The 26,590-nt window shown below is 45.6% G+C and overlaps 14 non-coding genes across 14 annotated transcripts; all 14 read right to left on the bottom strand.

Moving 5' to 3' along the window:
- Positions 1-265: 265 nt before the first annotated feature.
- On the bottom strand, positions 266-337 carry TRNAG-UCC (transfer RNA glycine (anticodon UCC)). Its single transcript has one exon. It is a non-coding gene; the product is annotated as a tRNA-Gly (tRNA).
- A 1,521-nt stretch (positions 338-1,858) lies between these two features.
- TRNAG-UCC (transfer RNA glycine (anticodon UCC)) lies at positions 1,859-1,930 on the bottom strand. Its single transcript has one exon. It is a non-coding gene; the product is annotated as a tRNA-Gly (tRNA).
- A 1,510-nt stretch (positions 1,931-3,440) lies between these two features.
- TRNAG-UCC (transfer RNA glycine (anticodon UCC)) lies at positions 3,441-3,512 on the bottom strand. Its single transcript has one exon. It is a non-coding gene; the product is annotated as a tRNA-Gly (tRNA).
- Positions 3,513-5,031: 1,519 nt separating this feature from the next.
- On the bottom strand, positions 5,032-5,103 carry TRNAG-UCC (transfer RNA glycine (anticodon UCC)). The gene has a single exon. It is a non-coding gene; the product is annotated as a tRNA-Gly (tRNA).
- Positions 5,104-6,613: 1,510 nt separating this feature from the next.
- TRNAG-UCC (transfer RNA glycine (anticodon UCC)) lies at positions 6,614-6,685 on the bottom strand. Its single transcript has one exon. It is a non-coding gene; the product is annotated as a tRNA-Gly (tRNA).
- Positions 6,686-8,206: 1,521 nt separating this feature from the next.
- Positions 8,207-8,278, bottom strand: TRNAG-UCC (transfer RNA glycine (anticodon UCC)). The gene has a single exon. It is a non-coding gene; the product is annotated as a tRNA-Gly (tRNA).
- Positions 8,279-9,788: 1,510 nt separating this feature from the next.
- TRNAG-UCC (transfer RNA glycine (anticodon UCC)) lies at positions 9,789-9,860 on the bottom strand. The gene has a single exon. It is a non-coding gene; the product is annotated as a tRNA-Gly (tRNA).
- A 1,557-nt stretch (positions 9,861-11,417) lies between these two features.
- Positions 11,418-11,489, bottom strand: TRNAG-UCC (transfer RNA glycine (anticodon UCC)). The gene has a single exon. It is a non-coding gene; the product is annotated as a tRNA-Gly (tRNA).
- Positions 11,490-13,010: 1,521 nt separating this feature from the next.
- Positions 13,011-13,082, bottom strand: TRNAG-UCC (transfer RNA glycine (anticodon UCC)). The gene has a single exon. It is a non-coding gene; the product is annotated as a tRNA-Gly (tRNA).
- A 1,521-nt stretch (positions 13,083-14,603) lies between these two features.
- On the bottom strand, positions 14,604-14,675 carry TRNAG-UCC (transfer RNA glycine (anticodon UCC)). The gene has a single exon. It is a non-coding gene; the product is annotated as a tRNA-Gly (tRNA).
- Positions 14,676-16,185: 1,510 nt separating this feature from the next.
- Positions 16,186-16,257, bottom strand: TRNAG-UCC (transfer RNA glycine (anticodon UCC)). The gene has a single exon. It is a non-coding gene; the product is annotated as a tRNA-Gly (tRNA).
- Positions 16,258-17,778: 1,521 nt separating this feature from the next.
- Positions 17,779-17,850, bottom strand: TRNAG-UCC (transfer RNA glycine (anticodon UCC)). The gene has a single exon. It is a non-coding gene; the product is annotated as a tRNA-Gly (tRNA).
- A 3,103-nt stretch (positions 17,851-20,953) lies between these two features.
- On the bottom strand, positions 20,954-21,025 carry TRNAG-UCC (transfer RNA glycine (anticodon UCC)). The gene has a single exon. It is a non-coding gene; the product is annotated as a tRNA-Gly (tRNA).
- Positions 21,026-24,139: 3,114 nt separating this feature from the next.
- Positions 24,140-24,211, bottom strand: TRNAG-UCC (transfer RNA glycine (anticodon UCC)). Its single transcript has one exon. It is a non-coding gene; the product is annotated as a tRNA-Gly (tRNA).
- Positions 24,212-26,590: the final 2,379 nt, after the last annotated feature.

Genomic DNA, 26,590 nt, shown 5'->3' with positions numbered 1-26,590 from the left:
GGTTATAATGTCTGGTCGGGGCTCAGCCCTTTCATTGCCTGCCCCCAGCAAAATATTTATTATCAGCACATGTGAGTGCTGAGTGCTTTATGGAAAATAGCATATATTGGGACAATGAATGTAGCAGATGAGGCGATCGAGATGTCTACCTACGTGTTTGTTTATTTTTTTATATAACGGCTGATTATTCTGTTTCTGATATTTCAGTTTTGTGACATGTTGCATTAAAATATATCCTGCTTGGAGAATATATAAATATTTGCACTGCGTTGGCCGGGAATCGAACCCGGGTCAACTGCTTGGAAGGCAGCTATGCTCACCACTATACCACCAACGCCCTCTGATGTGTGTCCTCTAGGTTCCAGATGTTACAACGCCGAGTGCAGTGGCAATCTTGCACCCGTTCCAATGGTGCATTTGGTGTGGATTCCAACATGAAAAGCAGTAGAAATAGTCTTGCAGAGGGTAAAGAACTGGGGATTGAAACCAAGGACAAAGCTGTGCAGAAGAGAAGAAATGGAAAGCAGCAGTACAAATAGTGGAAATGAGCATATGGGCAGCATCGGAAGCAAAGCAGCGAAGAGAAAGGGAGTAAATTCCATGAAATGCATAGGAGATTGATAAAAGCAGAACAAAAAGGGAAGAATGAAATTCAAAGCATGCCCCGAAAAACGTGTGAAGGTCCCACCTGTCATTTATGCTTCTAATTGGGTATCTTTACTTTCAAAGTATAGGGTTGATCCTTTGACGATCACTCTCTTGATTTACAGCAGAGACAGATAGTTGAGAAGTCTTTTCTCACATAACTAGCACAAGCCTGCGCTTTTCCTTGCTGGCAGGGTGGAAATGACAGATTAGTCCTAGGAAGAAAAATCAAGCAATATTAGCAGAGGATGGTTTAGATCCATCGACCTCTGGGTTATGGGTCCAGCACGCTTCCGCTGCGCCACTCTGCTCCCTTGTGAAAGTGCTCTCTTTATGCAGAGGAGGAGCTTTCAGCGGAGTGGCAAGGGATTGGTGGGGCTCTCTCCTCATTTGCCTAAGCACATCGCAAGGTATGCTGGGTACAGAAAATCTTCATCTTCCCCACTCACATTCAGTCATAACTGAAAGTGCAGACCCTCTTAGGAATTAGCCGTTTCAGGCCTTTACCAAGACAGCAGCTCTCTGTCCCTGTCCTTTCTCTGTGATCCTAGCACTAGCATACTCAGGATTTGGCTTTACCTGGGAGCCAGAGATCTACCCGGTGAGGGCTTGCCCGGTGTGAGGCTTTTGAGCGTTTGGGAGCGTTCGGGACGTGAGAGGACGCTGGACAGGAAACTATGCCAATTTGAAGTATCCAACCTTCCAGCTGCAGTGAGAGGCTCTTTCCGTGGAAATCTGGCACTTGGAGTCCTCTCAACTTGCCCTCTGATAAAACATTTTTCTGAGCCGCAGTTACATCCGATGGTTACAAGGTGGCGCTGCATTCAGGTGAGAGCACAAGTATGCACAAAATCTTGGGGACTTTTGCCAGATTTATCGGTGGATCTTGCCTATTATTTTCAGAGGCTAGATATCGCCTATAAATGCTTTTTAAAATAGGGATGCTGGGGTTATAATGTCTGGTCGGGGCTCAGCCCTTTCATTGCCTGCCCCCAGCAAAATATTTATTATCAGCACATGTGAGTGCTGAGTGCTTTATGGAAAATAGCATATATTGGGACAATGAATGTAGCAGATGAGGCGATCGAGATGTCTACCTACGTGTTTGTTTATTTTTTTATATAACGGCTGATTATTCTGTTTCTGATATTTCAGTTTTGTGACATGTTGCATTAAAATATATCCTGCTTGGAGAATATATAAATATTTGCACTGCGTTGGCCGGGAATCGAACCCGGGTCAACTGCTTGGAAGGCAGCTATGCTCACCACTATACCACCAACGCCCTCTGAAGTGTGTCCTCTAGGTTCCAGATGTTACAACGCCAAGTGCAGTGGCAATCTTGCACCCGTTCCAATGGTGCATTTGGTGTGGATTCCAACATGAAAAGCAGTAGAAATTGTCTTGCAGAGGGTAAAGAACTGGGGATTGAAACCAAGGACAAAGCTGTGCAGAAGAGAAGAAATGGAAAGCAGCAGTACAAATAGTGGAAATGAGCATATGGGCAGCATCGGAAGCAAAGCAGCGAAGAGAAAGGGAGTAAATTCCATGAAATGCATAGAAGATTGATAAAAGCAGAACAAAAAGGGAAGAATGAAATTCAAAGCATGCCCCGAAAAACGTGTGAAGGTCCCACCTGTCATTTATGCTTCTAATTGGGTATCTTTACTTTCAAAGTATAGGGTTGATCCTTTGACGATCACTCTCTTGATTTACAGCAGAGACAGATAGTTGAGAAGTCTTTTCTCACATAGCTAGCACAAGCCTGCGCTTTTCCTTGCTGGCAGGGTGGAAATGACAGATTAGTCCTAGGAAGAAAAATCAAGCAATATTAGCAGAGGATGGTTTAGATCCATCGACCTCTGGGTTATGGGCCCAGCACGCTTCCGCTGCGCCACTCTGCTCCCTTGTGAAAGTGCTCTCTTTATGCAGAGGAGGAGCTTTCAGCGGAGTGGCAAGGGATTGGTGGGGCTCTCTCCTCATTTGCCTAAGCACATCGCAAGGTATGCTGGGTACAGAAAATCTTCATCTTCCCCACTCACATTCAGTCATAACTGAAAGTGCAGACCCTCTTAGGAATTAGCCGTTTCAGGCCTTTACCAAGACAGCAGCTCTCTGTCCCTGTCCTTTCTCTGTGATCCTAGCACTAGCATACTCAGGATTTGGCTTTACCTGGGAGCCAGAGATCTACCCGGTGAGGGCGAGGCTTTTGAGCGTTTGGGAGCGTTCGGGACGTGAGAGGACGCTGGACAGGAAACTATGCCAATTTGAAGTATCCAACCTTCCAGCTGCAGTGAGAGGCTCTTTCCGTGGAAATCTGGCACTTGGAGTCCTCTCAACTTGCCCTCTGATAAAACATTTTTCTGAGCCGCAGTTACATCCGATGGTTACAAGGTGGCGCTGCATTCAGGTGAGAGCACAAGTATGCACAAAATCTTGGGGACTTTTGCCAGATTTATCGGTGGATCTTGCCTATTATTTTCAGAGGCTAGATATCGCCTATAAATGCTTTTTAAAATAGGGATGCTGGGGTTATAATGTCTGGTCGGGGCTCAGCCCTTTCATTGCATGCCCCCAGCAAAATATTTATTATCAGCACATGTGAGTGCTGAGTGCTTTATGGAAAATAGCATATATTGGGACAATGAATGTAGCAGATGAGGCGATCGAGATGTCTACCTACGTGTTTGTTTATTTTTTTATATAACGGCTGATTATTCTGTTTCTGATATTTCAGTTTTGTGACATGTTGCATTAAAATATATCCTGCTTGGAGAATATATAAATATTTGCACTGCGTTGGCCGGGAATCGAACCCGGGTCAACTGCTTGGAAGGCAGCTATGCTCACCACTATACCACCAACGCCCTCTGATGTGTGTCCTCTAGGTTCCAGATGTTACAACGCCGAGTGCAGTGGCAATCTTGCACCCGTTCCAATGGTGCATTTGGTGTGGATTCCAACATGAAAAGCAGTAGAAATAGTCTTGCAGAGGGTAAAGAACTGGGGATTGAAACCAAGGACAAAGCTGTGCAGAAGAGAAGAAATGGAAAGCAGCAGTACAAATAGTGGAAATGAGCATATGGGCAGCATCGGAAGCAAAGCAGCGAAGAGAAAGGGAGTAAATTCCATGAAATGCATAGGAGATTGATAAAAGCAGAACAAAAAGGGAAGAATGAAATTCAAAGCATGCCCCGAAAAACGTGTGAAGGTCCCACCTGTCATTTATGCTTCTAATTGGGTATCTTTACTTTCAAAGTATAGGGTTGATCCTTTGACGATCACTCTCTTGATTTACAGCAGAGACAGATAGTTGAGAAGTCTTTTCTCACATAGCTAGCACAAGCCTGCGCTTTTCCTTGCTGGCAGGGTGGAAATGACAGATTAGTCCTAGGAAGAAAAATCAAGCAATATTAGCAGAGGATGGTTTAGATCCATCGACCTCTGGGTTATGGGTCCAGCACGCTTCCGCTGCGCCACTCTGCTCCCTTGTGAAAGTGCTCTCTTTATGCAGAGGAGGAGCTTTCAGCGGAGTGGCAAGGGATTGGTGGGGCTCTCTCCTCATTTGCCTAAGCACATCGCAAGGTATGCTGGGTACAGAAAATCTTCATCTTCCCCACTCACATTCAGTCATAACTGAAAGTGCAGACCCTCTTAGGAATTAGCCGTTTCAGGCCTTTACCAAGACAGCAGCTCTCTGTCCCTGTCCTTTCTCTGTGATCCTAGCACTAGCATACTCAGGATTTGGCTTTACCTGGGAGCCAGAGATCTACCCGGTGAGGGCTTGCCCGGTGTGAGGCTTTTGAGCGTTTGGGAGCGTTCGGGACGTGAGAGGACGCTGGACAGGAAACTATGCCAATTTGAAGTATCCAACCTTCCAGCTGCAGTGAGAGGCTCTTTCCGTGGAAATCTGGCACTTGGAGTCCTCTCAACTTGCCCTCTGATAAAACATTTTTCTGAGCCGCAGTTACATCCGATGGTTACAAGGTGGCGCTGCATTCAGGTGAGAGCACAAGTATGCACAAAATCTTGGGGACTTTTGCCAGATTTATCGGTGGATCTTGCCTATTATTTTCAGAGGCTAGATATCGCCTATAAATGCTTTTTAAAATAGGGATGCTGGGGTTATAATGTCTGGTCGGGGCTCAGCCCTTTCATTGCCTGCCCCCAGCAAAATATTTATTATCAGCACGTGAGTGCTGAGTGCTTTATGGAAAATAGCATATATTGGGACAATGAATGTAGCAGATGAGGCGATCGAGATGTCTACCTACGTGTTTGTTTATTTTTTTATATAACGGCTGATTATTCTGTTTCTGATATTTCAGTTTTGTGACATGTTGCATTAAAATATATCCTGCTTGGAGAATATATAAATATTTGCACTGCGTTGGCCGGGAATCGAACCCGGGTCAACTGCTTGGAAGGCAGCTATGCTCACCACTATACCACCAACGCCCTCTGAAGTGTGTCCTCTAGGTTCCAGATGTTACAACGCCAAGTGCAGTGGCAATCTTGCACCCGTTCCAATGGTGCATTTGGTGTGGATTCCAACATGAAAAGCAGTAGAAATTGTCTTGCAGAGGGTAAAGAACTGGGGATTGAAACCAAGGACAAAGCTGTGCAGAAGAGAAGAAATGGAAAGCAGCAGTACAAATAGTGGAAATGAGCATATGGGCAGCATCGGAAGCAAAGCAGCGAAGAGAAAGGGAGTAAATTCCATGAAATGCATAGAAGATTGATAAAAGCAGAACAAAAAGGGAAGAATGAAATTCAAAGCATGCCCCGAAAAACGTGTGAAGGTCCCACCTGTCATTTATGCTTCTAATTGGGTATCTTTACTTTCAAAGTATAGGGTTGATCCTTTGACGATCACTCTCTTGATTTACAGCAGAGACAGATAGTTGAGAAGTCTTTTCTCACATAGCTAGCACAAGCCTGCGCTTTTCCTTGCTGGCAGGGTGGAAATGACAGATTAGTCCTAGGAAGAAAAATCAAGCAATATTAGCAGAGGATGGTTTCGATCCATCGACCTCTGGGTTATGGGCCCAGCACGCTTCCGCTGCGCCACTCTGCTCCCTTGTGAAAGTGCTCTCTTTATGCAGAGGAGGAGCTTTCAGCGGAGTGGCAAGGGATTGGTGGGGCTCTCTCCTCATTTGCCTAAGCACATCGCAAGGTATGCTGGGTACAGAAAATCTTCATCTTCCCCACTCACATTCAGTCATAACTGAAAGTGCAGACCCTCTTAGGAATTAGCCGTTTCAGGCCTTTACCAAGACAGCAGCTCTCTGTCCCTGTCCTTTCTCTGTGATCCTAGCACTAGCATACTCAGGATTTGGCTTTACCTGGGAGCCAGAGATCTACCCGGTGAGGGCGAGGCTTTTGAGCGTTTGGGAGCGTTCGGGACGTGAGAGGACGCTGGACAGGAAACTATGCCAATTTGAAGTATCCAACCTTCCAGCTGCAGTGAGAGGCTCTTTCCGTGGAAATCTGGCACTTGGAGTCCTCTCAACTTGCCCTCTGATAAAACATTTTTCTGAGCCGCAGTTACATCCGATGGTTACAAGGTGGCGCTGCATTCAGGTGAGAGCACAAGTATGCACAAAATCTTGGGGACTTTTGCCAGATTTATCGGTGGATCTTGCCTATTATTTTCAGAGGCTAGATATCGCCTATAAATGCTTTTTAAAATAGGGATGCTGGGGTTATAATGTCTGGTCGGGGCTCAGCCCTTTCATTGCCTGCCCCCAGCAAAATATTTATTATCAGCACATGTGAGTGCTGAGTGCTTTATGGAAAATAGCATATATTGGGACAATGAATGTAGCAGATGAGGCGATCGAGATGTCTACCTACGTGTTTGTTTATTTTTTTATATAACGGCTGATTATTCTGTTTCTGATATTTCAGTTTTGTGACATGTTGCATTAAAATATATCCTGCTTGGAGAATATATAAATATTTGCACTGCGTTGGCCGGGAATCGAACCCGGGTCAACTGCTTGGAAGGCAGCTATGCTCACCACTATACCACCAACGCCCTCTGATGTGTGTCCTCTAGGTTCCAGATGTTACAACGCCGAGTGCAGTGGCAATCTTGCACCCGTTCCAATGGTGCATTTGGTGTGGATTCCAACATGAAAAGCAGTAGAAATAGTCTTGCAGAGGGTAAAGAACTGGGGATTGAAACCAAGGACAAAGCTGTGCAGAAGAGAAGAAATGGAAAGCAGCAGTACAAATAGTGGAAATGAGCATATGGGCAGCATCGGAAGCAAAGCAGCGAAGAGAAAGGGAGTAAATTCCATGAAATGCATAGGAGATTGATAAAAGCAGAACAAAAAGGGAAGAATGAAATTCAAAGCATGCCCCGAAAAACGTGTGAAGGTCCCACCTGTCATTTATGCTTCTAATTGGGTATCTTTACTTTCAAAGTATAGGGTTGATCCTTTGACGATCACTCTCTTGATTTACAGCAGAGACAGATAGTTGAGAAGTCTTTTCTCACATAGCTAGCACAAGCCTGCGCTTTTCCTTGCTGGCAGGGTGGAAATGACAGATTAGTCCTAGGAAGAAAAATCAAGCAATATTAGCAGAGGATGGTTTAGATCCATCGACCTCTGGGTTATGGGTCCAGCACGCTTCCGCTGCGCCACTCTGCTCCCTTGTGAAAGTGCTCTCTTTATGCAGAGGAGGAGCTTTCAGCGGAGTGGCAAGGGATTGGTGGGGCTCTCTCCTCATTTGCCTAAGCACATCGCAAGGTATGCTGGGTACAGAAAATCTTCATCTTCCCCACTCACATTCAGTCATAACTGAAAGTGCAGACCCTCTTAGGAATTAGCCGTTTCAGGCCTTTACCAAGACAGCAGCTCTCTGTCCCTGTCCTTTCTCTGTGATCCTAGCACTAGCATACTCAGGATTTGGCTTTACCTGGGAGCCAGAGATCTACCCGGTGAGGGCTTGCCCGGTGTGAGGCTTTTGAGCGTTTGGGAGCGTTCGGGACGTGAGAGGACGCTGGACAGGAAACTATGCCAATTTGAAGTATCCAACCTTCCAGCTGCAGTGAGAGGCTCTTTCCGTGGAAATCTGGCACTTGGAGTCCTCTCAACTTGCCCTCTGATAAAACATTTTTCTGAGCCGCAGTTACATCCGATGGTTACAAGGTGGCGCTGCATTCAGGTGAGAGCACAAGTATGCACAAAATCTTGGGGACTTTTGCCAGATTTATCGGTGGATCTTGCCTATTATTTTCAGAGGCTAGATATCGCCTATAAATGCTTTTTAAAATAGGGATGCTGGGGTTATAATGTCTGGTCGGGGCTCAGCCCTTTCATTGCCTGCCCCCAGCAAAATATTTATTATCAGCACATGTGAGTGCTGAGTGCTTTATGGAAAATAGCATATATTGGGACAATGAATGTAGCAGATGAGGCGATCGAGATGTCTACCTACGTGTTTGTTTATTTTTTTATATAACGGCTGATTATTCTGTTTCTGATATTTCAGTTTTGTGACATGTTGCATTAAAATATATCCTGCTTGGAGAATATATAAATATTTGCACTGCGTTGGCCGGGAATCGAACCCGGGTCAACTGCTTGGAAGGCAGCTATGCTCACCACTATACCACCAACGCCCTCTGAAGTGTGTCCTCTAGGTTCCAGATGTTACAACGCCAAGTGCAGTGGCAATCTTGCACCCGTTCCAATGGTGCATTTGGTGTGGATTCCAACATGAAAAGCAGTAGAAATTGTCTTGCAGAGGGTAAAGAACTGGGGATTGAAACCAAGGACAAAGCTGTGCAGAAGAGAAGAAATGGAAAGCAGCAGTACAAATAGTGGAAATGAGCATATGGGCAGCATCGGAAGCAAAGCAGCGAAGAGAAAGGGAGTAAATTCCATGAAATGCATAGAAGATTGATAAAAGCAGAACAAAAAGGGAAGAATGAAATTCAAAGCATGCCCCGAAAAACGTGTGAAGGTCCCACCTGTCATTTATGCTTCTAATTGGTTATCTTTACTTTCAAAGTATAGGGTTGATCCTTTGACGATCACTCTCTTGATTTACAGCAGAGACAGATAGTTGAGAAGTCTTTTCTCACATAGCTAGCACAAGCCTGCGCTTTTCCTTGCTGGCAGGGTGGAAATGACAGATTAGTCCTAGGAAGAAAAATCAAGCAATATTAGCAGAGGATGGTTTCGATCCATCGACCTCTGGGTTATGGGCCCAGCACGCTTCCGCTGCGCCACTCTGCTCCCTTGTGAAAGTGCTCTCTTTATGCAGAGGAGGAGCTTTCAGCGGAGTGGCAAGGGATTGGTGGGGCTCTCTCCTCATTTGCCTAAGCACATCGCAAGGTATGCTGGGTACAGAAAATCTTCATCTTCCCCACTCACATTCAGTCATAACTGAAAGTGCAGACCCTCTTAGGAATTAGCCGTTTCAGGCCTTTACCAAGACAGCAGCTCTCTGTCCCTGTCCTTTCTCTGTGATCCTAGCACTAGCATACTCAGGATTTGGCTTTACCTGGGAGCCAGAGATCTACCCGGTGAGGGCGAGGCTTTTGAGCGTTTGGGAGCGTTCGGGACGTGAGAGGACGCTGGACAGGAAACTATGCCAATTTGAAGTATCCAACCTTCCAGCTGCAGTGAGAGGCTCTTTCCGTGGAAATCTGGCACTTGGAGTCCTCTCAACTTGCCCTCTGATAAAACATTTTTCTGAGCCGCAGTTACATCCGATGGTTACAAGGTGGCGCTGCATTCAGGTGAGAGCACAAGTATGCACAAAATCTTGGGGACTTTTGCCAGATTTATCGGTGGATCTTGCCTATTATTTTCAGAGGCTAGATATCGCCTATAAATGCTTTTTAAAATAGGGATGCTGGGGTTATAATGTCTGGTCGGGGCTCAGCCCTTTCATTGCCTGCCCCCAGCAAAATATTTATTATCAGCACATGTGAGTGCTGAGTGCTTTATGGAAAATAGCATATATTGGGACAATGAATGTAGCAGATGAGGCGATCGAGATGTCTACCTACGTGTTTGTTTATTTTTTTATATAACGGCTGATTATTCTGTTTCTGATATTTCAGTTTTGTGACATGTTGCATTAAAATATACACTGCTTGGAGAATATATAAATATTTGCACTGCGTTGGCCGGGAATCGAACCCGGGTCAACTGCTTGGAAGGCAGCTATGCTCACCACTATACCACCAACGCCCTCTGATGTGTGTCCTCTAGGTTCCAGATGTTACAACGCCGAGTGCAGTGGCAATCTTGCACCCGTTCCAATGGTGCATTTGGTGTGGATTCCAACATGAAAAGCAGTAGAAATAGTCTTGCAGAGGGTAAAGAACTGGGGATTGAAACCAAGGACAAAGCTGTGCAGAAGAGAAGAAATGGAAAGCAGCAGTACAAATAGTGGAAATGAGCATATGGGCAGCATCGGAAGCAAAGCAGCGAAGAGAAAGGGAGTAAATTCCATGAAATGCATAGGAGATTGATAAAAGCAGAACAAAAAGGGAAGAATGAAATTCAAAGCATGCCCCGAAAAACGTGTGAAGGTCCCACCTGTCATTTATGCTTCTAATTGGGTATCTTTACTTTCAAAGTATAGGGTTGATCCTTTGACGATCACTCTCTTGATTTACAGCAGAGACAGATAGTTGAGAAGTCTTTTCTCACATAGCTAGCACAAGCCTGCGCTTTTCCTTGCTGGCAGGGTGGAAATGACAGATTAGTCCTAGGAAGAAAAATCAAGCAATATTAGCAGAGGATGGTTTCGATCCATCGACCTCTGGGTTATGGGCCCAGCACGCTTCCGCTGCGCCACTCTGCTCCCTTGTGAAAGTGCTCTCTTTATGCAGAGGAGGAGCTTTCAGCGGAGTGGCAAGGGATTGGTGGGGCTCTCTCCTCATTTGCCTAAGCACATCGCAAGGTATGCTGGGTACAGAAAATCTTCATCTTCCCCACTCACATTCAGTCATAACTGAAAGTGCAGACCCTCTTAGGAATTAGCCGTTTCAGGCCTTTACCAAGACAGCAGCTCTCTGTCCCTGTCCTTTCTCTGTGATCCTAGCACTAGCATACTCAGGATTTGGCTTTACCTGGGAGCCAGAGATCTACCCGGTGAGGGCTTGCCCGGTGTGAGGCTTTTGAGCGTTTGGGAGCGTTTGAGCGTTTGGGAGCGTTTGAGCGTTTGGGAGCGTTCGGGACGTGAGAGGACGCTGGACAGGAAACTATGCCAATTTGAAGTATCCAACCTTCCAGCTGCAGTGAGAGGCTCTTTCCGTGGAAATCTGGCACTTGGAGTCCTCTCAACTTGCCCTCTGATAAAACATTTTTCTGAGCCGCAGTTACATCCGATGGTTACAAGGTGGCGCTGCATTCAGGTGAGAGCACAAGTATGCACAAAATCTTGGGGACTTTTGCCAGATTTATCGGTGGATCTTGCCTATTATTTTCAGAGGCTAGATATCGCCTATAAATGCTTTTTAAAATAGGGATGCTGGGGTTATAATGTCTGGTCGGGGCTCAGCCCTTTCATTGCCTGCCCCCAGCAATATATTTATTATCAGCACATGTGAGTGCTGAGTGCTTTATGGAAAATAGCATATATTGGGACAATGAATGTAGCAGATGAGGCGATCGAGATGTCTACCTACGTGTTTGTTTATTTTTTTATATAACGGCTGATTATTCTGTTTCTGATATTTCAGTTTTGTGACATGTTGCATTAAAATATATCCTGCTTGGAGAATATATAAATATTTGCACTGCGTTGGCCGGGAATCGAACCCAGGTCAACTGCTTGGAAGGCAGCTATGCTCACCACTATACCACCAACGCCCTCTGATGTGTGTCCTCTAGGTTCCAGATGTTACAACGCCGAGTGCAGTGGCAATCTTGCACCCGTTCCAATGATGCATTTGGTGTGGATTCCAACATGAAAAGCAGTAGAAATTGTCTTGCAGAGGGTAAAGAACTGGGGATTGAAACCAAGGACAAAGCTGTGCAGAAGAGAAGAAATGGAAAGCAGCAGTACAAATAGTGGAAATGAGCATATGGGCAGCATCGGAAGCAAAGCAGCGAAGAGAAAGGGAGTAAATTCCATGAAATGCATAGGAGATTGATAAAAGCAGAACAAAAAGGGAAGAATGAAATTCAAAGCATGCCCCGAAAAACGTGTGAAGGTCCCACCTGTCATTTATGCTTCTAATTGGGTATCTTTACTTTCAAAGTATAGGGTTGATCCTTTGACGATCACTCTCTTGATTTACAGCAGAGACAGATAGTTGAGAAGTCTTTTCTCACATAGCTAGCACAAGCCTGCGCTTTTCCTTGCTGGCAGGGTGGAAATGACAGATTAGTCCTAGGAAGAAAAATCAAGCAATATTAGCAGAGGATGGTTTCGATCCATCGACCTCTGGGTTATGGGCCCAGCACGCTTCCGCTGCGCCACTCTGCTCCCTTGTGAAAGTGCTCTCTTTATGCAGAGGAGGAGCTTTCAGCGGAGTGGCAAGGGATTGGTGGGGCTCTCTCCTCATTTGCCTAAGCACATCGCAAGGTATGCTGGGTACAGAAAATCTTCATCTTCCCCACTCACATTCAGTCATAACTGAAAGTGCAGACCCTCTTAGGAATTAGCCGTTTCAGGCCTTTACCAAGACAGCAGCTCTCTGTCCCTGTCCTTTCTCTGTGATCCTAGCACTAGCATACTCAGGATTTGGCTTTACCTGGGAGCCAGAGATCTACCCGGTGAGGGCTTGCCCGGTGTGAGGCTTTTGAGCGTTTGGGATCGTTCGGGACGTGAGAGGACGCTGGACAGGAAACTATGCCAATTTGAAGTATCCAACCTTCCAGCTGCAGTGAGAGGCTCTTTCCGTGGAAATCTGGCACTTGGAGTCCTCTCAACTTGCCCTCTGATAAAACATTTTTCTGAGCCGCAGTTACATCCGATGGTTACAAGGTGGCGCTGCATTCAGGTGAGAGCACAAGTATGCACAAAATCTTGGGGACTTTTGCCAGATTTATCGGTGGATCTTGCCTATTATTTTCAGAGGCTAGATATCGCCTATAAATGCTTTTTAAAATAGGGATGCTGGGGTTATAATGTCTGGTCGGGGCTCAGCCCTTTCATTGCCTGCCCCCAGCAAAATATTTATTATCAGCACATGTGAGTGCTGAGTGCTTTATGGAAAATAGCATATATTGGGACAATGAATGTAGCAGATGAGGCGATCGAGATGTCTACCTACGTGTTTGTTTATTTTTTTATATAACGGCTGATTATTCTGTTTCTGATATTTCAGTTTTGTGACATGTTGCATTAAAATATATCCTGCTTGGAGAATATATAAATATTTGCACTGCGTTGGCCGGGAATCGAACCCGGGTCAACTGCTTGGAAGGCAGCTATGCTCACCACTATACCACCAACGCCCTCTGAAGTGTGTCCTCTAGGTTCCAGATGTTACAACGCCAAGTGCAGTGGCAATCTTGCACCCGTTCCAATGGTGCATTTGGTGTGGATTCCAACATGAAAAGCAGTAGAAATTGTCTTGCAGAGGGTAAAGAACTGGGGATTGAAACCAAGGACAAAGCTGTGCAGAAGAGAAGAAATGGAAAGCAGCAGTACAAATAGTGGAAATGAGCATATGGGCAGCATCGGAAGCAAAGCAGCGAAGAGAAAGGGAGTAAATTCCATGAAATGCATAGAAGATTGATAAAAGCAGAACAAAAAGGGAAGAATGAAATTCAAAGCATGCCCCGAAAAACGTGTGAAGGTCCCACCTGTCATTTATGCTTCTAATTGGGTATCTTTACTTTCAAAGTATAGGGTTGATCCTTTGACGATCACTCTCTTGATTTACAGCAGAGACAGATAGTTGAGAAGTCTTTTCTCACATAGCTAGCACAAGCCTGCGCTTTTCCTTGCTGGCAGGGTGGAAATGACAGATTAGTCCTAGGAAGAAAAATCAAGCAATATTAGCAGAGGATGGTTTCGATCCATCGACCTCTGGGTTATGGGCCCAGCACGCTTCCGCTGCGCCACTCTGCTCCCTTGTGAAAGTGCTCTCTTTATGCAGAGGAGGAGCTTTCAGCGGAGTGGCAAGGGATTGGTGGGGCTCTCTCCTCATTTGCCTAAGCACATCGCAAGGTATGCTGGGTACAGAAAATCTTCATCTTCCCCACTCACATTCAGTCATAACTAAAAGTGCAGACCCTCTTAGGAATTAGCCGTTTCAGGCCTTTACCAAGACAGCAGCTCTCTGTCCCTGTCCTTTCTCTGTGATCCTAGCACTAGCATACTCAGGATTTGGCTTTACCTGGGAGCCAGAGATCTACCCGGTGAGGGCTTGCCCGGTGTGAGGCTTTTGAGCGTTTGGGAGCGTTCGGGACGTGAGAGGACGCTGGACAGGAAACTATGCCAATTTGAAGTATCCAACCTTCCAGCTGCAGTGAGAGGCTCTTTCCGTGGAAATCTGGCACTTGGAGTCCTCTCAACTTGCCCTCTGATAAAACATTTTTCTGAGCCGCAGTTACATCCGATGGTTACAAGGTGGCGCTGCATTCAGGTGAGAGCACAAGTATGCACAAAATCTTGGGGACTTTTGCCAGATTTATCGGTGGATCTTGCCTATTATTTTCAGAGGCTAGATATCGCCTATAAATGCTTTTTAAAATAGGGATGCTGGGGTTATAATGTCTGGTCGGGGCTCAGCCCTTTCATTGCCTGCCCCCAGCAAAATATTTATTATCAGCACATGTGAGTGCTGAGTGCTTTATGGAAAATAGCATATATTGGGACAATGAATGTAGCAGATGAGGCGATCGAGATGTCTACCTACGTGTTTGTTTATTTTTTTATATAACGGCTGATTATTCTGTTTCTGATATTTCAGTTTTGTGACATGTTGCATTAAAATATATCCTGCTTGGAGAATATATAAATATTTGCACTGCGTTGGCCGGGAATCGAACCCGGGTCAACTGCTTGGAAGGCAGCTATGCTCACCACTATACCACCAACGCCCTCTGAAGTGTGTTCTCTAGGTTCCAGATGTTACAACGCCAAGTGCAGTGGCAATCTTGCACCCGTTCCAATGGTGCATTTGGTGTGGATTCCAACATGAAAAGCAGTAGAAATTGTCTTGCAGAGGGTAAAGAACTGGGGATTGAAACCAAGGACAAAGCTGTGCAGAAGAGAAGAAATGGAAAGCAGCAGTACAAATAGTGGAAATGAGCATATGGGCAGCATCGGAAGCAAAGCAGCGAAGAGAAAGGGAGTAAATTCCATGAAATGCATAGAAGATTGATAAAAGCAGAACAAAAAGGGAAGAATGAAATTCAAAGCATGCCCCGAAAAACGTGTGAAGGTCCCACCTGTCATTTATGCTTCTAATTGGGTATCTTTACTTTCAAAGTATAGGGTTGATCCTTTGACGATCACTCTCTTGATTTACAGCAGAGACAGATAGTTGAGAAGTCTTTTCTCACATAGCTAGCACAAGCCTGCGCTTTTCCTTGCTGGCAGGGTGGAAATGACAGATTAGTCCTAGGAAGAAAAATCAAGCAATATTAGCAGTGGATATTTTCGACACATCGACCTCTGGGTTATGGGCCCAGCACGCTTCCGCTGCGCCACTCTGCTCCCTTGTGAAAGTGCTCTCTTTATGCAGAGGAGGAGCTTTCAGCGGAGTGGCAAGGGATTGGTGGGGCTCTCTCCTCATTTGCCTAAGCACATCGCAAGGTATGCTGGGTACAGAAAATCTTCATCTTCCCCACTCACATTCAGTCATAACTGAAAGTGCAGACCCTCTTAGGAATTAGCCGTTTCAGGCCTTTACCAAGACAGCAGCTCTCTGTCCCTGTCCTTTCTCTGTGATCCTAGCACTAGCATACTCAGGATTTGGCTTTACCTGGGAGCCAGAGATCTACCCGGTGAGGGCGAGGCTTTTGAGCGTTTGGGAGCGTTCGGGACGTGAGAGGACGCTGGACAGGAAACTATGCCAATTTGAAGTATCCAACCTTCCAGCTGCAGTGAGAGGCTCTTTCCGTGGAAATCTGGCACTTGGAGTCCTCTCAACTTGCCCTCTGATAAAACATTTTTCTGAGCCGCAGTTACATCCGATGGTTACAAGGTGGCGCTGCATTCAGGTGAGAGCACAAGTATGCACAAAATCTTGGGGACTTTTGCCAGATTTATCGGTGGATCTTGCCTATTATTTTCAGAGGCTAGATATCGCCTATAAATGCTTTTTAAAATAGGGATGCTGGGGTTATAATGTCTGGTCGGGGCTCAGCCCTTTCATTGCCTGCCCCCAGCAAAATATTTATTATCAGCACATGTGAGTGCTGAGTGCTTTATGGAAAATAGCATATATTGGGACAATGAATGTAGCAGATGAGGCGATCGAGATGTCTACCTACGTGTTTGTTTATTTTTTTATATAACGGCTGATTATTCTGTTTCTGATATTTCAGTTTTGTGACATGTTGCATTAAAATATATCCTGCTTGGAGAATATATAAATATTTGCACTGCGTTGGCCGGGAATCGAACCCGGGTCAACTGCTTGGAAGGCAGCTATGCTCACCACTATACCACCAACGCCCTCTGATGTGTGTCCTCTAGGTTCCAGATGTTACAACGCCGAATGCAGTGGCAATCTTGCACCCGTTCCAATGGTGCATTTGGTGTGGATTCCAACATGAAAAGCAGTAGAAATTGTCTTGCAGAGGGTAAAGAACTGGGGATTGAAACCAAGGACAAAGCTGTGCAGAAGAGAAGAAATGGAAAGCAGCAGTACAAATAGTGGAAATGAGCATATGGGCAGCATCGGAAGCAAAGCAGCGAAGAGAAAGGGAGTAAATTCCATGAAATGCATAGGAGATTGATAAAAGCAGAACAAAAAGGGAAGAATGAAATTCAAAGCATGCCCCGAAAAACGTGTGAAGGTCCCACCTGTCATTTATGCTTCTAATTGGGTATCTTTACTTTCAAAGTATAGGGTTGATCCTTTGACGATCACTCTCTTGATTTACAGCAGAGACAGATAGTTGAGAAGTCTTTTCTCACATAGCTAGCACAAGCCTGCGCTTTTCCTTGCTGGCAGGGTGGAAATGACAGATTAGTCCTAGGAAGAAAAATCAAGCAATATTAGCAGAGGATGGTTTCGATCCATCGACCTCTGGGTTATGGGCCCAGCACGCTTCCGCTGCGCCACTCTGCTCCCTTGTGAAAGTGCTCTCTTTATGCAGAGGAGGAGCTTTCAGCGGAGTGGCAAGGGATTGGTGGGGCTCTCTCCTCATTTGCCTAAGCACATCGCAAGGTATGCTGGGTACAGAAAATCTTCATCTTCCCCACTCACATTCAGTCATAACTGAAAGTGCAGACCCTCTTAGGAATTAGCCGTTTCAGGCCTTTACCAAGACAGCAGCTCTCTGTCCCTGTCCTTTCTCTGTGATCCTAGCACTAGCATACTCAGGATTTGGCTTTACCTGGGAGCCAGAGATCTACCCGGTGAGGGCTTGCCCAGTGTGAGGCTTTTGAGCGTTTGGGAGCGTTCGGGACGTGAGAGGACGCTGGACAGGAAACTATGCCAATTTGAAGTATCCAACCTTCCAGCTGCAGTGAGAGGCTCTTTCCGTGGAAATCTGGCACTTGGAGTCCTCTCAACTTGCCCTCTGATAAAACATTTTTCTGAGCCGCAGTTACATCCGATGGTTACAAGGTGGCGCTGCATTCAGGTGAGAGCACAAGTATGCACAAAATCTTGGGGACTTTTGCCAGATTTATCGGTGGATCTTGCCTATTATTTTCAGAGGCTAGATATCGCCTATAAATGCTTTTTAAAATAGGGATGCTGGGGTTATAATGTCTGGTCGGGGCTCAGCCCTTTCATTGCCTGCCCCCAGCAAAATATTTATTATCAGCACATGTGAGTGCTGAGTGCTTTATGGAAAATAGCATATATTGGGACAATGAATGTAGCAGATGAGGCGATCGAGATGTCTACCTACGTGTTTGTTTATTTTTTTATATAACGGCTGATTATTCTGTTTCTGATATTTCAGTTTTGTGACATGTTGCATTAAAATATATCCTGCTTGGAGAATATATAAATATTTGCACTGCGTTGGCCGGGAATCGAACCCGGGTCAACTGCTTGGAAGGCAGCTATGCTCACCACTATACCACCAACGCCCTCTGAAGTGTGTCCTCTAGGTTCCAGATGTTACAACGCCAAGTGCAGTGGCAATCTTGCACCCGTTCCAATGGTGCATTTGGTGTGGATTCCAACATGAAAAGCAGTAGAAATTGTCTTGCAGAGGGTAAAGAACTGGGGATTGAAACCAAGGACAAAGCTGTGCAGAAGAGAAGAAATGGAAAGCAGCAGTACAAATAGTGGAAATGAGCATATGGGCAGCATCGGAAGCAAAGCAGCGAAGAGAAAGGGAGTAAATTCCATGAAATGCATAGAAGATTGATAAAAGCAGAACAAAAAGGGAAGAATGAAATTCAAAGCATGCCCCGAAAAACGTGTGAAGGTCCCACCTGTCATTTATGCTTCTAATTGGGTATCTTTACTTTCAAAGTATAGGGTTGATCCTTTGACGATCACTCTCTTGATTTACAGCAGAGACAGATAGTTGAGAAGTCTTTTCTCACATAGCTAGCACAAGCCTGCGCTTTTCCTTGCTGGCAGGGTGGAAATGACAGATTAGTCCTAGGAAGAAAAATCAAGCAATATTAGCAGAGGATGGTTTCGATCCATCGACCTCTGGGTTATGGGCCCAGCACGCTTCCGCTGCGCCACTCTGCTCCCTTGTGAAAGTGCTCTCTTTATGCAGAGGAGGAGCTTTCAGCGGAGTGGCAAGGGATTGGTGGGGCTCTCTCCTCATTTGCCTAAGCACATCGCAAGGTATGCTGGGTACAGAAAATCTTCATCTTCCCCACTCACATTCAGTCATAACTGAAAGTGCAGACCCTCTTAGGAATTAGCCGTTTCAGGCCTTTACCAAGACAGCAGCTCTCTGTCCCTGTCCTTTCTCTGTGATCCTAGCACTAGCATACTCAGGATTTGGCTTTACCTGGGAGCCAGAGATCTACCCGGTGAGGGCTTGCCCGGTGTGAGGCTTTTGAGCGTTTGGGAGGGTTCGGGACGTGAGAGGACGCTGGACAGGAAACTATGCCAATTTGAAGTATCCAACCTTCCAGCTGCAGTGAGAGGCTCTTTCCGTGGAAATCTGGCACTTGGAGTCCTCTCAACTTGCCCTCTGATAAAACATTTTTCTGAGCCGCAGTTACATCCGATGGTTACAAGGTGGCGCTGCATTCAGGTGAGAGCACAAGTATGCACAAAATCTTGGGGACTTTTGCCAGATTTATCGGTGGATCTTGCCTATTATTTTCAGAGGCTAGATATCGCCTATAAATGCTTTTTAAAATAGGGATGCTGGGGTTATAATGTCTGGTCGGGGCTCAGCCCTTTCATTGCCTGCCCCCAGCAAAATATTTATTATCAGCACATGTGAGTGCTGAGTGCTTTATGGAAAATAGCATATATTGGGACAATGAATGTAGCAGATGAGGCGATCGAGATGTCTACCTACGTGTTTGTTTATTTTTTTATATAACGGCTGATTATTCTGTTTCTGATATTTCAGTTTTGTGACATGTTGCATTAAAATATATCCTGCTTGGAGAATATATAAATATTTGCACTGCGTTCGCCGGGAATCGAACCCGGGTCAACTGCTTGGAAGGCAGCTATGCTCACCACTATACCACCAACGCCCTCTGAAGTGTGTCCTCTAGGTTCCAGATGTTACAACGCCAAGTGCAGTGGCAATCTTGCACCCGTTCCAATGGTGCATTTGGTGTGGATTCCAACATGAAAAGCAGTAGAAATTGTCTTGCAGAGGGTAAAGAACTGGGGATTGAAACCAAGGACAAAGCTGTGCAGAAGAGAAGAAATGGAAAGCAGCAGTACAAATAGTGGAAATGAGCATATGGGCAGCATCGGAAGCAAAGCAGCGAAGAGAAAGGGAGTAAATTCCATGAAATGCATAGAAGATTGATAAAAGCAGAACAAAAAGGGAAGAATGAAATTCAAAGCATGCCCCGAAAAACGTGTGAAGGTCCCACCTGTCATTTATGCTTCTAATTGGGTATCTTTACTTTCAAAGTATAGGGTTGATCCTTTGACGATCACTCTCTTGATTTACAGCAGAGACAGATAGTTGAGAAGTCTTTTCTCACATAGCTAGCACAAGCCTGCGCTTTTCCTTGCTGGCAGGGTGGAAATGACAGATTAGTCCTAGGAAGAAAAATCAAGCAATATTAGCAGTGGATATTTTCGACACATCGACCTCTGGGTTATGGGCCCAGCACGCTTCCGCTGCGCCACTCTGCTCCCTTGTGAAAGTGCTCTCTTTATGCAGAGGAGGAGCTTTCAGCGGAGTGGCAAGGGATTGGTGGGGCTCTCTCCTCATTTGCCTAAGCACATCGCAAGGTATGCTGGGTACAGAAAATCTTCATCTTCCCCACTCACATTCAGTCATAACTGAAAGTGCAGACCCTCTTAGGAATTAGCCGTTTCAGGCCTTTACCAAGACAGCAGCTCTCTGTCCCTGTCCTTTCTCTGTGATCCTAGCACTAGCATACTCAGGATTTGGCTTTACCTGGGAGCCAGAGATCTACCCGGTGAGGGCGAGGCTTTTGAGCGTTTGGGAGCGTTCGGGACGTGAGAGGACGCTGGACAGGAAACTATGCCAATTTGAAGTATCCAACCTTCCAGCTGCAGTGAGAGGCTCTTTCCGTGGAAATCTGGCACTTGGAGTCCTCTCAACTTGCCCTCTGATAAAACATTTTTCTGAGCCGCAGTTACATCAGATGGTTACAAGGTGGCGCTGCATTCAGGTGAGAGCACAAGTATGCACAAAATCTTGGTGACTTTTGCCAGATTTATCGGTGGATCTTGCCTATTATTTTCAGAGGCTAGATATCGCCTATAAATGCTTTTTAAAATAGGGATGCTGGGGTTATAAAGTCTGGTCGGGGCTCAGCCCTTTCATTGCCTGCCCCCAGCAAAATATTTATTATCAGCACATGTGAGTGCTGAGTGCTTTATGGAAAATAGCATATATTGGGACAATGAATGTAGCAGATGAGGCGATCGAGATGTCTACCTACGTGTTTGTTTATTTTTTTATATAACGGCTGATTATTCTGTTTCTGATATTTCAGTTTTGTGACATGTTGCATTAAAATATATCCTGCTTGGAGAATATATAAATATTTGCACTGCGTTGGCCGGGAATCGAACCCGGGTCAACTGCTTGGAAGGCAGCTATGCTCACCACTATACCACCAACACCCTCTGATGTGTGTCCTCTAGGTTCCAGATGTTACAACGCCGAGTGCAGTGGCAATCTTGCACCGGTTCCAATCGTGCATTTGGTGTGGATACCAACATGAAAAGCTGTAGAAATTGTCTTGCAGAGGGTAAAGAACTGGGGATTGAAACCAAGGATAAAGCTGTGCAGAAGAGAAGAAATGGAAAGCAGCAGTACAAATAGTGGAAATGAGCATATGGGCAGCATCGGAAGCAAAGCAGCGAAGAGAAAGGGAGTAAATTCCATGAAATGCATAGGAGATTGATAAAAGCAGAACAAAAAGGGAAGAATTAAATTCAAAGCATGCCCCGAAAAACGTGTGAAGGTCCCACCTGTCATTTATGCTTCTAATTGGGTATCTTTACTTTCAAAGTATAGGGTTGATCCTTTGACGATCACTCTCTTGATTTACAGCAGAGACAGATAGTTGAGAAGTCTTTTCTCACATAGCTAGCACAAGCCTGCGCTTTTCCTTGCTGGCAGGGTGGAAATGACAGATTAGTCCTAGGAAGAAAAATCAAGCAATATTAGCAGAGGATGGTTTCGATCCATCGACCTCTGGGTTATGGGCCCAGCACGCTTCCGCTGCGCCACTCTGCTCCCTTGTGAAAGTGCTCTCTTTATGCAGAGGAGGAGCTTTCAGCGGAGTGGCAAGGGATTGGTGGGGCTCTCTCCTCATTTGCCTAAGCACATTGCAAGGTATGCTGGGTACAGAAAATCTTCATCTTCCCCACTCACATTCAGTCATAACTGAAAGTGCAGACCCTCTTAGGAATTAGCCGTTTCAGGCCTTTACCAAGACAGCAGCTCTCTGTCCCTGTCCTTTCTCTGTGATCCTAGCACTAGCATACTCAGGATTTGGCTTTACCTGGGAGCCAGAGATCTACCCGGTGAGGGCTTGCCCGGTGTGAGGCTTTTGAGCGTTTGGGAGCGTTCGGGACGTGAGAGGACGCTGGACAGGAAACTATGCCAATTTGAAGTATCCAACCTTCCAGCTGCAGTGAGAGGCTCTTTCCGTGGAAATCTGGCACTTGGAGTCCTCTCAACTTGCCCTCTGATAAAACATTTTTCTGAGCCGCAGTTACATCCGATGGTTACAAGGTGGCGCTGCATTCAGGTGAGAGCACAAGTATGCACAAAATCTTGGGGACTTTTGCCAGATTTATCGGTGGATCTTGCCTATTATTTTCAGAGGCTAGATATCGCCTATAAATGCTTTTTAAAATAGGGATGCTGGGGTTATAATGTCTGGTCGGGGCTCAGCCCTTTCATTGCCTGCCCCCAGCAAAATATTTATTATCAGCACATGTGAGTGCTGAGTGCTTTATGGAAAATAGCATATATTGGGACAATGAATGTAGCAGATGAGGCGATCGAGATGTCTACCTACGTGTTTGTTTATTTTTTTATATAACGGCTGATTATTCTGTTTCTGATATTTCAGTTTTGTGACATGTTGCATTAAAATATATCCTGCTTGGAGAATATATAAATATTTGCACTGCGTTCGCCGGGAATCGAACCCGGGTCAACTGCTTGGAAGGCAGCTATGCTCACCACTATACCACCAACGCCCTCTGAAGTGTGTCCTCTAGGTTCCAGATGTTACAACGCCAAGTGCAGTGGCAATCTTGCACCCGTTCCAATGGTGCATTTGGTGTGGATTCCAACATGAAAAGCAGTAGAAATTGTCTTGCAGAGGGTAAAGAACTGGGGATTGAAACCAAGGACAAAGCTGTGCAGAAGAGAAGAAATGGAAAGCAGCAGTACAAATAGTGGAAATGAGCATATGGGCAGCATCGGAAGCAAAGCAGCGAAGAGAAAGGGAGTAAATTCCATGAAATGCATAGAAGATTGATAAAAGCAGAACAAAAAGGGAAGAATGAAATTCAAAGCATGCCCCGAAAAACGTGTGAAGGTCCCACCTGTCATTTATGCTTCTAATTGGGTATCTTTACTTTCAAAGTATAGGGTTGATCCTTTGACGATCACTCTCTTGATTTACAGCAGAGACAGATAGTTGAGAAGTCTTTTCTCACATAGCTAGCACAAGCCTGCGCTTTTCCTTGCTGGCAGGGTGGAAATGACAGATTAGTCCTAGGAAGAAAAATCAAGCAATATTAGCAGTGGATATTTTCGACACATCGACCTCTGGGTTATGGGCCCAGCACGCTTCCGCTGCGCCACTCTGCTCCCTTGTGAAAGTGCTCTCTTTATGCAGAGGAGGAGCTTTCAGCGGAGTGGCAAGGGATTGGTGGGGCTCTCTCCTCATTTGCCTAAGCACATCGCAAGGTATGCTGGGTACAGAAAATCTTCATCTTCCCCACTCACATTCAGTCATAACTGAAAGTGCAGACCCTCTTAGGAATTAGCCGTTTCAGGCCTTTACCAAGACAGCAGCTCTCTGTCCCTGTCCTTTCTCTGTGATCCTAGCACTAGCATACTCAGGATTTGGCTTTACCTGGGAGCCAGAGATCTACCCGGTGAGGGCTTGCCCAGTGTGAGGCTTTTGAGCGTTTGGGAGCGTTCGGGACGTGAGAGGACGCTGGACAGGAAACTATGCCAATTTGAAGTATCCAACCTTCCAGCTGCAGTGAGAGGCTCTTTCCGTGGAAATCTGGCACTTGGAGTCCTCTCAACTTGCCCTCTGATAAAACATTTTTCTGAGCCGCAGTTACATCCGATGGTTACAAGGTGGCGCTGCATTCAGGTGAGAGCACAAGTATGCACAAAATCTTGGGGACTTTTGCCAGATTTATCGGTGGATCTTGCCTATTATTTTCAGAGGCTAGATATCGCCTATAAATGCTTTTTAAAATAGGGATGCTGGGGTTATAATGTCTGGTCGGGGCTCAGCCCTTTCATTGCCTGCCCCCAGCAAAATATTTATTATCAGCACATGTGAGTGCTGAGTGCTTTATGGAAAATAGCATATATTGGGACAATGAATGTAGCAGATGAGGCGATCGAGATGTCTACCTACGTGTTTGTTTATTTTTTTATATAACGGCTGATTATTCTGTTTCTGATATTTCAGTTTTGTGACATGTTGCATTAAAATATATCCTGCTTGGAGAATATATAAATATTTGCACTGCGTTGGCCGGGAATCGAACCCGGGTCAACTGCTTGGAAGGCAGCTATGCTCACCACTATACCACCAACGCCCTCTGAAGTGTGTCCTCTAGGTTCCAGATGTTACAACGCCAAGTGCAGTGGCAATCTTGCACCCGTTCCAATGGTGCATTTGGTGTGGATTCCAACATGAAAAGCAGTAGAAATTGTCTTGCAGAGGGTAAAGAACTGGGGATTGAAACCAAGGACAAAGCTGTGCAGAAGAGAAGAAATGGAAAGCAGCAGTACAAATAGTGGAAATGAGCATATGGGCAGCATCGGAAGCAAAGCAGCGAAGAGAAAGGGAGTAAATTCCATGAAATGCATAGAAGATTGATAAAAGCAGAACAAAAAGGGAAGAATGAAATTCAAAGCATGCCCCGAAAAACGTGTGAAGGTCCCACCTGTCATTTATGCTTCTAATTGGGTATCTTTACTTTCAAAGTATAGGGTTGATCCTTTGACGATCACTCTCTTGATTTACAGCAGAGACAGATAGTTGAGAAGTCTTTTCTCACATAGCTAGCACAAGCCTGCGCTTTTCCTTGCTGGCAGGGTGGAAATGACAGATTAGTCCTAGGAAGAAAAATCAAGCAATATTAGCAGAGGATGGTTTCGATCCATCGACCTCTGGGTTATGGGCCCAGCACGCTTCCGCTGCGCCACTCTGCTCCCTTGTGAAAGTGCTCTCTTTATGCAGAGGAGGAGCTTTCAGCGGAGTGGCAAGGGATTGGTGGGGCTCTCTCCTCATTTGCCTAAGCACATCGCAAGGTATGCTGGGTACAGAAAATCTTCATCTTCCCCACTCACATTCAGTCATAACTGAAAGTGCAGACCCTCTTAGGAATTAGCCGTTTCAGGCCTTTACCAAGACAGCAGCTCTCTGTCCCTGTCCTTTCTCTGTGATCCTAGCACTAGCATACTCAGGATTTGGCTTTACCTGGGAGCCAGAGATCTACCCGGTGAGGGCTTGCCCGGTGTGAGGCTTTTGAGCGTTTGGGAGGGTTCGGGACGTGAGAGGACGCTGGACAGGAAACTATGCCAATTTGAAGTATCCAACCTTCCAGCTGCAGTGAGAGGCTCTTTCCGTGGAAATCTGGCACTTGGAGTCCTCTCAACTTGCCCTCTGATAAAACATTTTTCTGAGCCGCAGTTACATCCGATGGTTACAAGGTGGCGCTGCATTCAGGTGAGAGCACAAGTATGCACAAAATCTTGGGGACTTTTGCCAGATTTATCGGTGGATCTTGCCTATTATTTTCAGAGGCTAGATATCGCCTATAAATGCTTTTTAAAATAGGGATGCTGGGGTTATAATGTCTGGTCGGGGCTCAGCCCTTTCATTGCCTGCCCCCAGCAAAATATTTATTATCAGCACATGTGAGTGCTGAGTGCTTTATGGAAAATAGCATATATTGGGACAATGAATGTAGCAGATGAGGCGATCGAGATGTCTACCTACGTGTTTGTTTATTTTTTTATATAACGGCTGATTATTCTGTTTCTGATATTTCAGTTTTGTGACATGTTGCATTAAAATATATCCTGCTTGGAGAATATATAAATATTTGCACTGCGTTCGCCGGGAATCGAACCCGGGTCAACTGCTTGGAAGGCAGCTATGCTCACCACTATACCACCAACGCCCTCTGAAGTGTGTCCTCTAGGTTCCAGATGTTACAACGCCAAGTGCAGTGGCAATCTTGCACCCGTTCCAATGGTGCATTTGGTGTGGATTCCAACATGAAAAGCAGTAGAAATTGTCTTGCAGAGGGTAAAGAACTGGGGATTGAAACCAAGGACAAAGCTGTGCAGAAGAGAAGAAATGGAAAGCAGCAGTACAAATAGTGGAAATGAGCATATGGGCAGCATCGGAAGCAAAGCAGCGAAGAGAAAGGGAGTAAATTCCATGAAATGCATAGAAGATTGATAAAAGCAGAACAAAAAGGGAAGAATGAAATTCAAAGCATGCCCCGAAAAACGTGTGAAGGTCCCACCTGTCATTTATGCTTCTAATTGGGTATCTTTACTTTCAAAGTATAGGGTTGATCCTTTGACGATCACTCTCTTGATTTACAGCAGAGACAGATAGTTGAGAAGTCTTTTCTCACATAGCTAGCACAAGCCTGCGCTTTTCCTTGCTGGCAGGGTGGAAATGACAGATTAGTCCTAGGAAGAAAAATCAAGCAATATTAGCAGTGGATATTTTCGACACATCGACCTCTGGGTTATGGGCCCAGCACGCTTCCGCTGCGCCACTCTGCTCCCTTGTGAAAGTGCTCTCTTTATGCAGAGGAGGAGCTTTCAGCGGAGTGGCAAGGGATTGGTGGGGCTCTCTCCTCATTTGCCTAAGCACATCGCAAGGTATGCTGGGTACAGAAAATCTTCATCTTCCCCACTCACATTCAGTCATAACTGAAAGTGCAGACCCT

This window comes from Triturus cristatus, chromosome 11 (assembly GCF_964204655.1).
Source record: "Triturus cristatus chromosome 11, aTriCri1.1, whole genome shotgun sequence".
NCBI classification, from domain to species: domain Eukaryota; kingdom Metazoa; phylum Chordata; class Amphibia; order Caudata; family Salamandridae; genus Triturus; species Triturus cristatus.
Note: the sequence above shows the minus strand (reverse complement) of the source record. Positions and strands in the feature narration are given on the sequence as shown.